This window comes from Lathamus discolor, chromosome 5 (genome assembly GCF_037157495.1).
Source record: "Lathamus discolor isolate bLatDis1 chromosome 5, bLatDis1.hap1, whole genome shotgun sequence".
NCBI classification, from domain to species: Eukaryota; Metazoa; Chordata; class Aves; order Psittaciformes; family Psittacidae; genus Lathamus; species Lathamus discolor.
The window spans coordinates 106,715,710-106,729,438 of NC_088888.1; the positions used below are offsets into that span (position 1 = coordinate 106,715,710).

The 13,729-nt window shown below is 36.8% G+C and overlaps 1 protein-coding gene and 1 long non-coding RNA gene across 2 annotated transcripts in view; both read left to right on the forward strand.

Annotated features, from left to right (window-relative positions):
* SUPT3H (SPT3 homolog, SAGA and STAGA complex component) overlaps positions 1 to 13,729 on the forward strand; it is a 276,015-nt gene that overhangs the window by 88,817 nt on the left and 173,469 nt on the right. The gene's annotated exons all lie outside the window — the stretch shown is intronic.
* Positions 4,854 to 7,232, forward strand: LOC136014460 (uncharacterized). Its single transcript, XR_010612719.1, has 3 exons — positions 4,854 to 5,301; positions 5,897 to 5,980; positions 6,804 to 7,232. It is a non-coding gene; the product is annotated as an uncharacterized LOC136014460 (long non-coding RNA).

The following is a 13,729-nucleotide window of genomic DNA, read 5'->3' on the forward strand; positions in this document are numbered from 1 at the left end:
CTCTGCTATGAAGACAGGCTGAGATTGTTTGGCTTTTTGAGCCTTGGGGTAAAAAAGACTTTGGGGAGACCTTAACTGTGGCCTTCCAGTACTTTGGATTGGAGTGCTTATAAGAAAGGTGATGTCAGAGATTCATAGGGCTTGTTGCAATTGGACAAGGGGTTTTAAACTGGAAGAGGTTAGATTTAGATTGGTATAAGAAAGATATTGGTTTGGGGTTTTTGTTTTGTTGTTGTGTTGTTTTGTTTTTTTTTATGATGAGGGTGATGAGGCCCTGGCACAGATTTCGCAGAGAAGCTGTGGCTGCCCCATCCCTGTAAATGTTCAAGGCCAGTTTGGACAGGGCTTGGAGCAACCTGATCTAGTGGAAGGTGTTCCTACGGGGGGGTTGGAACTGGATGATCTTTAAAGATTCTTTCCAACTCACCACATTCAGTGATTCTATGATCCCTTTAAATCCTCAGGTTGTTACTGTAATAAAATAAAAACAAAACCAACTTAGGCTATTTTTGGCATCTTGAGTGACATTTTCAAATTTTTATATTCTGCATGCAGTACTACTATGTAGAGCTATTTCAGTGTATTCTGAGGCTGATCTACCTGACATATAGTTAGAATGTGTATAATAACTATAGATTTGAATTTACCTTAGATTTCATTATAACATTACAATCCTTCAGTGATGATTTCATTAAAAAGTGAGAAATGGTTCATGTGCCCTCATATGACTGTCACTTTTTCATGCCTTTTTCATCTTTAACTCTTAGATATTATAAGTTAGGATTTTTTCTTTTTTTTTTTTTTAATAAAACATTTTTATAAACTTCTGTTTGTTTAAACTGTTAGGCTGTTTTCCTTAATATTTTTCCTTTTCTGACACACAGCCTGTGTGTGGTCAGACAGTTTTGAGACTGTTGTACAAAATGTTACTTGCTTCTAAACTTCTGTGTACTTGGGTGATTGAATACTGCCACTATGAGCCGTGCTGTGCACTTATACATAGCTTTAGTGTTTAAAATATCTTTCTTTAGTTTGCTGTCATTATATTGACATTCTTCTAGCTTGTAAAGGTTTAATTTTCAGGTTTTTAAGGTTTTTGACAGTGTGCTCTTGGCTTGCTTAAGTTTGTTATGGCACAGAAAAAATTAACTGATCAAATTATGTTAAATAGTATGTATGGCAATGTGTTTTTCATTCATATTTCTGCAGCATCTCTTCATCAGCCATACTTTTCAAGTGATTATGAGGGTCCATAAAACTATTGCACTGTTATATAGTATAGGAGTAGATCAGATTAGTATTTTAAGTTTTTTCTGCCCATGTATCTGTAGTCTGAAAACCAAGCTGAAAATCCATGGTCTTGTCTTCGTGCTCTGTTCTCTACTAGTATGGACATAGAATCATAGAATAAACAAGGTTGGAAAAGACCTTTAAGATCATCAAGTCCAGCCATTGCTCCAGGACTGCCAAGACCACCACTAAACTATGTCCTCAAGGCCTACCTACTTGTTTTTTGAATACTTCCAGGGATAGATGGTCTCCAGCATCTTGTTTGTTTGGTATATGACTTACCCACTTTTCAAAGGAGGACAGATATACTGTCTTTTGAAAACACTTTTGAATTTACGGTAGGATGTTCTTCATGGGCTACAATGTAGGGCTTTTGGTTTAACATATGTTGAGATGTTTTTATTTATAAACACTTTGATAATGTGAAGATCATCCTTTCCTATTAGCTTTGAGCCACAGAATAAAATTTTGAAAGGAACCAAAGTATCACAGAATCAGAATACCAGCATAGAAGGGACTTCAAGGATCACCTGGTCCAACTTTTCCAGGCAAAGCACGACCTAGCCTAGATGTCCCAGCACTCTGTCCAGCTGAGCCTTAATAGTGTCCAAGGCTGCAGAGCCCAGCGCTTCTCTGGGGAGATTAATGCAATGGCTGACTGTTCTTATTGTGAAAAATTTTCCTCTTGTGTCCAACCCAAATCTCCTCAGGATTAACTGGTGCCCATTAGCCCTTGCCTTTTCCATGTGACTCCTTGGAAAAAGATAGTGTCTGTCTTCTCTGTAGTCACCTTTTAAATATGGAACATGGTGATAATGTCTCTCCTAGCCTTCTTTTCTCAAGCCTGAACAAACCCAGTTCTCTCAGATAAGTAAAAAGTCTCTATATCAGATCATTATTTTGATGAAGCATCCTGTCTTACAGCTATTTCATTACTTATTACTATTGCTTATGTAATAATTGTAAATAATTAACTAGAAACAATTATCCAAACCAGGTGATAAACTTGGTATTTGAATTTTCAGCATGATAAAAGCACACATCCCTAAGGATAGTTGAGTTTATCTATATTCTTCTCTCTAAGCAACAGTATCTTTTGGAGGTGCTAAATGTTAGATGATGCTTGCTTGCTTGCTTGCTTTCCCTTCCTTCCTTCCTTCCTTCCTTTCCCTCCCTTCCTTCCTTCCTTCCTTCCTTCCTTCCTTCCTTCCTTCCTTCCTTCCTTCCTTCCTTCCTTCCTTCCTTCCTCCCTCCCTCCCTCCCTCCCTCCCTCCCTCCCTCCCTCCCTCCCTCCCTCCCTTCCTTCCTTCCTTCCTTCCTTCCTTCCTTCCTTCCTTCCTTCCTCCCTCCCTCCCTCCCTCCCTCCCTCCCTCCCTTCCTCCCTTCCTTCCTTCCTTCCTTCCTTCCTTCCTTCCTTCCTTCCTCCCTCCCTCCCTCCCTCCCTCCCTCCCTCCCTCCCTCCCTTCCTTCCTTCCTTCCTTCCTTCCTTCCTTCCTCCCTTCCTTCCTCCCTTCCTTCCTCCCTCCCTCCCTCCCTCCCTCCCTCCCTCCCTCCCTCCCTCCCTCCCTCCCTCCCTCCCTCCCTTCCTTCCTTCCTTCCTTCCTTCCTTCCTTCCTTCCTTCCTTCCTTCCTTCCTCTATTTATAGTGTTTTCTTCCTTTCTCTATTTATAGTGTTTTCTTCCTATTCACTGTTTGTCACTAATTTTTGTTTTGCACCTTTATAGTCTATGGCATTCTCAGTAAAAAAAAAAGACATAGAATCATAGAATAGTTAGGGTTGGATAGGACCTCAAGATCATCTAGTTCCAACCCCCCTGACACGGGCAGGGACACCTCACACTAAACCATGCCACCCAAGGCTTCATCTAACCTGGCCTTGAACACTGCCAGGGATGGAGCATTCACAACCTCCTTGGGCAACCAATTCCAGTGCCTCACCACCCTACCTTGTTTTGGAAATATTACTGCCCAACCTGACCAGATAGGCAAAAAATTCAGTAGTCTGTCAAAGGGAAAGTAGTCGAGTAAGTCTGCCATTCATGGAAAGTGTAATACTCCATGGGCAGGATACTGCAATTTCTTAGTCTTCCTGGATGTCTGTATATGACATTACAAAATACAAATAAAGTGTTTGTTCACAAATACAGTTGTTTGGACTGCAGGGTATTGTGTAGGAGTCTTCATGGAAATGGTGAGTCTAGAGTGGCCAGGGGAAAGGAGGTGATAAAAGTTTAATACTGGAAAAAGAATAGGACAGAAAGAAGGTGTTGAGCAGGAGGAAATGAATTACAGGTTTTCACATTAGCATAGTTCCAGTGTGAGTTAAGTAAAGAAAATTTGAGTTTGAAGGTGAGGGTAAACCATTGGAAAATCTTTTGCTGAAAGATTGTAGTACTTCTGATGCCTTCAAGTGATAGCAATATACAGTGGTTTCATCAGCACTTGGAAAACTTCTAGTAAGAGAACAAGCCAGAAGACAAATTTAAGGAGTTTAGGTAGAAAATTAATTGCATATGGTTTGCTAGTAGGGATAGACAGATGGATTTTGGAATATACAAATTATTCCTATGCTCTACTGGAAATTAAGGTAGAACATTTCAAATTGTAACTGGCTTTATAGTTGATGTTTATTTGCAATGGCAAGACACTGGACTGTGCAAGTAGGTTTCCATTAATGACATTCATAAAGAATGCCTGAGGCAGAAAAATGGAAATTTCAAAATACATGGACTTACGGATTGCATTAATGAAAAATTAACCCCCATATTAGGTAAAATCTAATCAGCCTGAGTTGAGATTTGGACACTGAAATCCACCTAAGGCTCAGACAGTGGTTAAGCCCTATAAGCTTTTGAAGGCTACCTAGTCTTTTATATAACTTACGTACTTTACCACCCCCTGTGGAAATTTTAACTGAATGATGATCAGAGGTCCCTTCCAACTGAAATTATTCTGTAATTGTATTTAGTATGATAGTTTGCAGCATACTTAGCTTTACTTCCTCAACATATGCTCAAAAGCATCTATTCTGAGGAAGTGGGCATCTGTCTGCCATCTGTCTCCTACTTACAAACATGTTTAGTATGACAGACACTCGAACTCTGTCCCTGTATTCCAAAGAAAAGTTAAATGTAGTATGTATTATATTGTTAACAATGCCCTTTATTTCAGATGGGCACTCACAGCATCTGGGAGGAGTTGCAGCCTGCACTGCAGCCAGCTGTTTGGATCTTATCATAGAATTATAAAATAATTTGGGTTGGAAAAGACCTTAAACATCACCTAGTTCCAACACCCCTGCCATTACCAGGGACACCTTCCACTCAAAAAAGTGCAAAGCCCCTTACAGCCTGCTCTTGAACACTTCCAGGGATGGGGCAGCCACTACTTCTCTGCCAATACCTCATGCCTCTCACCATAAAAAAACCCCTATCTTCTTTTCAACAAAGCTAAGTTTCTTGTCAGCCCCTTTAGGTACTGGAAGACTATTCTAAGGTCTCCCCAGAGCCTTCTCTTCTCCAGGCTGAGCAAGCCCAACTCTCTCACCCTGTCTCCATAGGAGAGGTGCTCCAGCCGCCTGAGCATCTCCTGGTTGTTGCATCCCAGGTGCTTGCCTTGTATCCATAGGATGGGTATCAGGACCCAGAAGGGCCTTAGTAGTTGCTCTGTGCCTTTGCCCTGTTGAGATAGGGCAAGGTGCCACCAGCCACAGAAGTTATAGATACCACGCAGAGAACTTGACCCTTCATGCCATACATGTTTATGAATAAATTATGGAAAGCTGGCATTGTGATACCTATTCATAGAGCTGTTTTTAATACAACTAGTGTTTGACGTGAATGTAATTATATTTGGTAGGGAGTTGGCTTGGAACCTGCTTGTACCCTTTCACAATTGGATGTTCTACATATCTACTGTGGCATGGATTGGGAGCAATATTATTTTACTGGTATGGAATCATCAGAGGGCAGAAAATTATTGGAGGAAAAGAGAATAAATTCAATGAGCAGGTATGACACTGGGGTATAAGAGGCTACTGTGAAGAATAAAGAGGTTTTTGTAGTTTAATTCTCTGTAGTGTAATGGCTCCTTGTAAAAGTAACTGTTGTTAACTCAGATTTCTTCAGAGATGCTGCAATTTAAAAATCATGGGGTACTGTGTTTCATAGTCAAACATACTGTAATTAATAGTTTTAGTCTGATTTATAATGGCATGTACTTTTGATTTAATTTTAAAGTTTACCTAGTGCATGGTATCTCTTTTTCCCTTTCTCCTTAAATACATGTTTCATTTAGTGTCTGCAGATCTTACTTCAGTGCTGACTATGTGAAATCTTACTTGCTATGATTTGAATTGTGGCATCATAAATTAAAGTACTGAGAGGTTACCAATTTTATTTTCCTGCCTGGGCAATGTACTGCAGAGAAAGTAAAACAAATTTAACAAATACAGAAATTTAAAATGCATAGGTTTCTGTGCAGTTAACATTATTTTTGAATGTGAGTATTGAAGTTGAGACCTTCTCTTCAGTATATTGATGTTGGAAAATGAAGAGTCTGTGTGGTGACTAAATTTCCATTGACACTTTTTTTTGCCATTTCTAGCAGTACTTACTTCAAACATTGAACGTTTAGCCCCTGTTATTTCAACTGTTCCTTGAAACTGGCTATTTCAAATCGATATTAAAGGTACGTGTCTCATGCTGGATGGTCACGTGATAATGTCATTTATTTTCACTTTTAAAATAGCTGATCACAGTGGAAAAATAACTTTAAATACATTTTTAGCTATTTTATTATATCTATAGGTATTTTTACAGCTTAAATCTCTTAAGAGGTGCAAAAGCAGAAACTGATTTTTTGAAGTACTGTTTTATTCTTTGCTTTCAAATACTGTTTTGTTCTTTGCTATTTTAACTAAATAGTAATGTTTTGTTCAGAAACGCTACTTCTGATTTCCAGTGATTTCCATGTATCTAAAATAAATACATTTAAATGACAGTTCCTAAGAAACCCAGATATTTCTGTGTCTCAAAATTAAAAACATACTCCATGGATGGATTAGGAATAGAGTCCATATTGATCCAAATTAAAAAATGTAATAGCTGCAATTTTATCTTCGTAGCTCACTGAGGAATAAGAAAGTTACTTAGTGATTATTACCATATAAAAAAGCAACATTTAAGGTATAGCTTGGTTTTCAAAGATATTTTTGACTGTAAATGTATATATTTTTAAACTGTGATAATTTAGGAAATTTTAGGGAAGTGGCTGAAGCTTAAAATTATTGGGAAAAAATCTTCTCCTTTGCAATAATTTCTTGGAATTTCAGTGTTTCAGCAACATAGTTGCATTGACTTGAGTTCATTTAACTTATCTCAACAAGTACCCATGAAATATTTTTTTAATAAATTCAAACATGCTGGAACATTTGCCAAAGATTATAGTGTAGTAACAGCTAATGCTAAAATGTCTGAAAATAAATTTACTATATATTTTTTTTTTTTTACAGCAGGAAAAGATTTTTGTGAAAAAAAATCAGCCTATTTTTTATTTTCTAAAAATTTCTGAAGCAGAGATGTAGACTTACTGATCCTTCCATCATTCAACAGTTCTCACCCTTTCTGCACATGGAAATAGATGCCACCTTAGCTTATTCTTACAAACTACCAAGTATTAAATGCTGTTGTAAGGATACTGTACTTCAAAAACTGCTTGTTGATTCTGTTTCTAAAATGAGTAGTTTTATTGTAAAAAATATTTTCTTGGAAATATATGAAGCTGAATATATGAAAGCACTGCATGTGGGTATTTGGCTGGTTTTGTTACGGGTTCTGACAGGCATGATCCCTTTTATGCCAAATTAAACTGGACTGAAGTCAATGTGTAAAGGGTACCCCTTTCTTTTGGCATCTGAACATGAGTTTGAAATATGTTATGTTGCTTAAAGGTTATACAAAAGGTGACATGGTTAAATGAAATTATAACTAAATTAGCAAATAAAATGTCAGAAAGATTCTATGTGTGGAAAATCAGAAGCAGGTTAAACAGAAGAAATAATTTAAAAATATGATTGTCTTTGTGGTCATTTCCTAATCATAACTAAGCAGTGGAAGTTTAAAGTTATAAGGTTGCTAAACTGAGTGAATATTTGTATAAATATTTCAAGTCAGAAATCAAAGGACTGAAGTGACTTCAGTTAGTTGCAGATGTTTGGGGGAGTGTTCGAGAAGCCGAGCAGCAGCACATGGGTATGTATTTTGGAATAGCTGAGGGAGCAGCTCTTTGTTATTTTTGAGTTAATTTAAAAATAAGATCAGTTTGGAAATCAACCTTTTTTTGGTGCTTTAATCCATTTTTCTTCTTTGTAAAGTGTACAGTGGACACCAGCTACAGTGTACAGGCTAGAAGTGTAAACAATATGAAATTGATAGTGTTTCAAGAATTAAAATAAGCATGTATTTTACATGCTCCTCACCTATATGGAGCAGTGTGCTGCTATGCATCTGTTAATATTTCCTGGAATTGTTTTTAATTTGCACATTTTAATGTAATTCAAACCCTATATCCCCTCTTATTATTAAAGTTTAAATGTGGCTTTTGAAATCATTCTTTTTGATACAGTGCAGAATGTCATAACAGTAGTAGTAAATCTCAACTTATTTGAAATCTGAAGGCAATAAAAATGCTTCTTTGACAGTTAATTACCCATTTCAGGTTTCTGAGAGGTGAGGCGTTATGAGTAGGCAATTTTAGGCTGTTCATGATGAACTCAAATAACTTACATAATAAAGTGTAGATATTGAGGTGTGGAAGGAATTGTTCATTTTCCATTGTCAACTGCCAGGCAAGTGAAATTCCAAAAGGAGATTGTTATTATTTACGCAAAATTTTATAGTAGTCTGGAAAGAAGCAGCACGTTTACATAATCTGCATGTGAATATAAGTATACACTTTTAAGCAGCGTCCTTTTCTGTACAAAATGAAAACAAGAAACTGTAATCTGCTGTAAGTTCAGCTCAAGACAGCTTGCTAGAAGTTAAATAACATTAATATTTTAGTTGGAACTCATGTAGAAGAGGTATTATTTTAAACGAAAATGAAGTCTACAGATATCTGGTTGTGAATGTCTCTCAATTACAGTGGCGTCCGTGGATCTTGGATCTGAATGAAGATTTGGCTAGGAATTCTCCACGTCCTTAGTCTGTGTTTTCTTCTGAATAAGAAACAGCATGTGTGAATTACATTTACTATAATCCGCTCCATACAGGAAGATAAAAATTCTGTGAAAAATGATTATGCATGGTTTGGAATAATTTTTATTATAGCGGATAGATTCCTTTTTAGTTTAGCTAGTCAGAAGTTATTTTGAGCAGTAATGCTGAATGGCTAACATTTTAGTATTTAGCTAAACACAAACCTATGAATAAGAGGTAGCTCGGCAGTTGCAGACAATCGCATTCCAATGGTGGTGTAACTTCCTGCATTTAACCGAACATGAAACATTATTCAGTGAAAAGGAAAAATGCTCTTTTTCCTGAGTGTGCTACCCAAGCAATTAGAATGGATTGCTACTACTGCAAAGTGGGGAGTTACTGAATGAGATAATCTGTGTTTAAGCTTCCCATAATACAAGCTTACAGAATAAAAACATGTTCTCTTATGCATCAACTTAAAATATTTTTACAGTTGTAGCTACCAAGTTTATAAAGAGATTTCTTCTATTTTCACAAAATTTGAACATTTCTGTGTGCTATGTAAATAAATTTCAGTTTAACGGCTGAAAGTGCTGAGATGCATCCAGTGCTTTCAAAGGAGTTACTAGCTCTGAAGATAGTCCGAATTCCGGACTTCCCCGTGTCAGTGAAAACAAAGGAAATTTTCCTCACTGATGCACATATATGAATAGTACCAAACTGAAATGATGGCGGTATGGGCATTTTCAGGGGAAAAGTTAGAACTCAGTGAAAAATGATCTCTTGCAAAAACTTCTGAAGTATTAGTAATTCTTGTAAAAAGCAAGAGCATGAGTAACTTTCAATATAACTGTTAGTACAGTATTAAACAATTAAGACAAAAAATTAATGCTACTTATTTAGTGCCTCGTTTTCAGCTTCTTGTTCTCTAGAATATGTGATCTTCATGTTGGAATTCAGTCAAGTATTAGAATTAAAAATGGCATTTGCTCAGTTTCTCATTTGGAACTGAGAGAAGGGGCTATGCATCTTACATAGTATAAGTAATAATCTGTATGCAAAACTTTTAGATGAGCTTGATTTTTAAAAAGAATCATGAATAAAGTAATGGTTGAGTTACATTGTATTCATAATTCCTGTTACATGAAACCAACCAAACAAAAACCAAGCGAATTTGTTGTCGTTTGTATGGAACAACTTAAGGTAAAGGTTAAATCCAGTTTAAATGTCCAGTCTGGGATGTTAGCTGAAGAAGTTACTGAAAGAAAAGAAAGTGCTATTTAGCTTCACATTCTAATTCATGCAGAAATGTTCCTTCCCAGATGTTACTTTTGAATTAAAAAGGCTAAATTGCAGCTTTGACTGCAATTATCTGTACATCTTGGCTTCTAGATCAATGAAGTCTGTCATGTGTGAGAGACCACTATCTAAGAATTGGAAAATCTCTTGTGAATAAATACACATAAACTAAAGGAAAAAAATGCAAAGAGAAAATACTCATATGAGCTAAGAAATATAATTTTCGAGGTGCTGTTTCCATGTCTCCCAGCAAATGAAAGAGGTTGAACTTCTGGCAGCTTGTAAAACAGAAACAGTTAGCCCATGGCCTCACAAAAAAAAATGTGGCAAGCTATTGCTTATATTCCACCTTTGCATTTAAACCCAGAATGAACTGCTATTTGTATTTTTTAGAAATTAAAGTCTATTTACTTTCATTAAGCAATCTTTTGAGCTGCAAATATTTCTGACCCTCCCACACTTCTCCCATATTTTTCCTTTTTTCTTTGGTAGGAGTAATGAATCTCATGGATTGCATTTGTACTGTCAGTGGGATATAATATAATTTACTTCACTGACTGGTTCCCTTCCAGACGTCTACATGGGCTGAAAACTGGATTATGGTATTTAAGATACAAACTGTCTGCCCTTACTTGTCACAGAAAAATACTTGTCAGTTAAGCCACAAACTCATATAAATAAGACTTTGGTCTTAGAGCAACATATTTCTTGACTGATCTTTGAAAATCTAAGTTCAAAGGCTTTTTTCTGCAGAATTTCCGATTTATATAAGTCTTATAAGCCTAATAGGTAAAAGTATTTTATTTAGGGAATTTTAAAAGGCAAATAGGGAAAGGGAAATTGGAGATGTGTTACATACTTCATTATTGAAAGAACAACTGTAGCATAACTGAGTATTTAGGCAAAGTAGGGTTTTTTAAATATATCCTACATTAAAGTTGTAATATTAAAAAAAATATAAAATATTGAGCATACTTTATTTAGGTATTTCTGTTTTAAAATGATTCTTGAAAATAGTTGGAAATAGAAGAGTTAAATCTTTACGTACCTTCTCCCTTTTTTTAAAATGCTGACTTCTATTTGATTAGAACTGATCTGTACTTTGACATTGTATTAGGCATTTAATATGCTCTGTAATTTCTGCCACACTTAAGGAAGCAAAAAAAGCCCCAAACCCCAAGCCTCAGACAACCCCCCAATTTGCTGACCTTACCAACATTTTAACAAGATACTTACTTGAAAGTATTTCTGCTGTCTCTGTGGCACTCCTTTCAGGAGGCTTCTCTGTGTGGTAGAAAGATGCATATGATTAAAAAAAGACAGTTGGCCACACATTAGTTTTGCTTCATCCTGTGAAATATTGCTTTTCATTCACATTGGATAGTCCAGCATGCTCATTCTGAATTACAAAATATGTGTTTCAACCTCACTTGGGAAATCTGTTGGGTTTGTTGTAAAATGTTCTAAAAAATGGTAATTCTCAGAACAGACCTACATAAATATGTTCATATAAATAACACAGCCATAGTGTCAATATGACTCAGGTCAGCATCTTTGCCTGTATTAAGGCTCCTTGATCTATTGTTGATCCTGTGTTTCAGTAGCTTTGCCACACTTTAACCAATCTCACTTATTGGAAAGATATCCCGAAAAGAGGTTGGTTGTCTCATGTACTTAATAGAAGGTTTTTAGGTGGGCAGCAAAATGCACTCCATGTTTCATTCCTACAGAGCACTCTTGAGTTCATGGCTGTCGGGGAGTCACAGATGCTTTTTCTGGCAGCTTGGAGAGGCTGTGACACCTTCTCTTGGTGCCCCAGGACCAGGGATGGAGAATAAAATAGGATAATAAATAAAAAGGAGAGGATATTTAAAGAGAGGGCAGGCATCTGCTGCATATGGTATGGGACCACACTTAAGCAAAGGCTATTTATTAAGTTGCTGGACAAAAGGAATTGTTTGCAGCAGAACATACTTCCTTCCATGATGTGGGGGAAGAACTGGGATTTTAGCTTAATCCTCGATTCCCATTACTTCCTTGCTGTGAGCAATTATTTGCAAAAGCTGATGAGCGCCTGGAGTGTGTGGGATAAGGAGATGCACACTTTACTGGGAATGACACTGAGATGAGAAGCCGGGGACTGGGAAGATAACAGCATGGCACTGGGCTCTATTAGCAGGCTGGGACAGAGGCAGGTATTCTTCCAGCTGAAAGTGGAAAAAATATGCGTCGTCCTAAGACAAGCAGTCCATCTTAAGCCTGGCATGTCCGCATTTATGAATGTAGGCTTTCGCAACTCTAAATGCTGTTTAATGCAAGTTTTGTGTGTAATTTTATTTGTTTGTGTTGTGGTAGTGCTCAAAGAACCCAGTCATGATTATGGCAGCTTTATGCAGATAGGAAGACAGACCCCGTTCCAGAGGGCTTGTACCGTAAGGCTTGGTGTGTGCCAAATGTCTCACAGAAGAGTAGATCCTTTTTAAGATGGTGGGTGTGCTTGCGTGGCTCAAATTAAGCAAACTCATACGTGTTAGCATGGTTTTACCTGAAGAGCTAGATGAACTTCAGCACCTGGAGCTCTGCCAGTAAATTCTAACGGGCTTCTCCTTGTTTGCCATTTCAGACCTACGATGTCTTTGACGGACTGGAGCCCAAATTCTCCTTCCTAGTTTTCAAGTGAAGACCTTTTCAATTTTTATGATAGGGTCTTGCTAAAACTAGGAAGTACGTGCCTGCTGCCTCTTATTAGAGCGGCGATGCTATTTCACTTCAGGGGGTAGAACATTGCTAATATTGGGCATGCATGTTCAAGTGCATCAAATTAAGGAAATAATTTATTATGTAGAAGTTACGCTGGTGTTCAGCACCAAAGACCTTTTCAGTGCAGCACATAAATTTCATTTATTCAGTTTTTCGGATTTAGCTGCAGTGCTGTCCCGCTGCATCTCAAGAATCTGCTCAGGAAGCTTTGAAAAGTATTCAAGGAAAACTGTATAAGTTATTTTCTTAAATTGTAGATACTGCTGACAGATACTTACTGTATCCGGAGAAAGAACCAGTTTCTGTTGCTGCCTGTTTGGTTTAAGCAGTTATATTTCTAGAAGCCAAATGTCTGTCTGTTCCTACAAGAATGAAAATCTCTCCTGGTTTGTCTTAAAATAATAAAAAAATATATATTTTAATTTATTTTGTGTGATTTGGAGGAAGTTTTTTTTGCTAAATATTTTCCTCTTTGAAATAAAAACCAAACAAACCAAACCAACACCAAGACTTAACTTAAAAAAAATTGTTTTCTGTTGAGAAAGCCCCATAGAAAATGGACTGGAAGAGCCAATGGCTTTCTGTTTTCTCTGTCTTCCCTTGGCCTGTGCTGTCTTCTGTCTCCTTGCAGTAGTATGTAAACTCATTCTCATACTGTACTGTTTCTATACTATACTTTCTCCCCTGCTTCCCAGTAAGAAATAAGGCAGACTTGAAATTTTTGTTTCCGTGATAATCCCAATGGAATTATACTTTTCTGCTATGTTATTTTTTTCTAAATAATATTTTTATACTTAAGGTAGAGATTCGATGCTTCCTGACCTTCTCTCAGTGTTACTTTGCATGAGGTGTATACATTTATGCACTATGCATATTGAATGTATAATTTAACTACAGCTTATAGAATAAAACATTTTCTTGTGAAAGTGCTGTACACTATGGTCAGAAGCACCACATTTTTATTTCTCTGGGTTCAGTGGTCTTCGGTTGCATCTTTTACTATCTTAAAGATTATTAGTATTTTCTCATAGCATATTAAGTTGTGTTTTATAAATGGAGTTTATTCCTTAAGCCCATATTAACAGATGGGTGAACAGTGTTGATTCTATGTTAAGTACACTTTTTTGTGTGCCTTAGCCCTGAAGATGACCTTAAAGAAAATCACATATTTAAATATTATTCT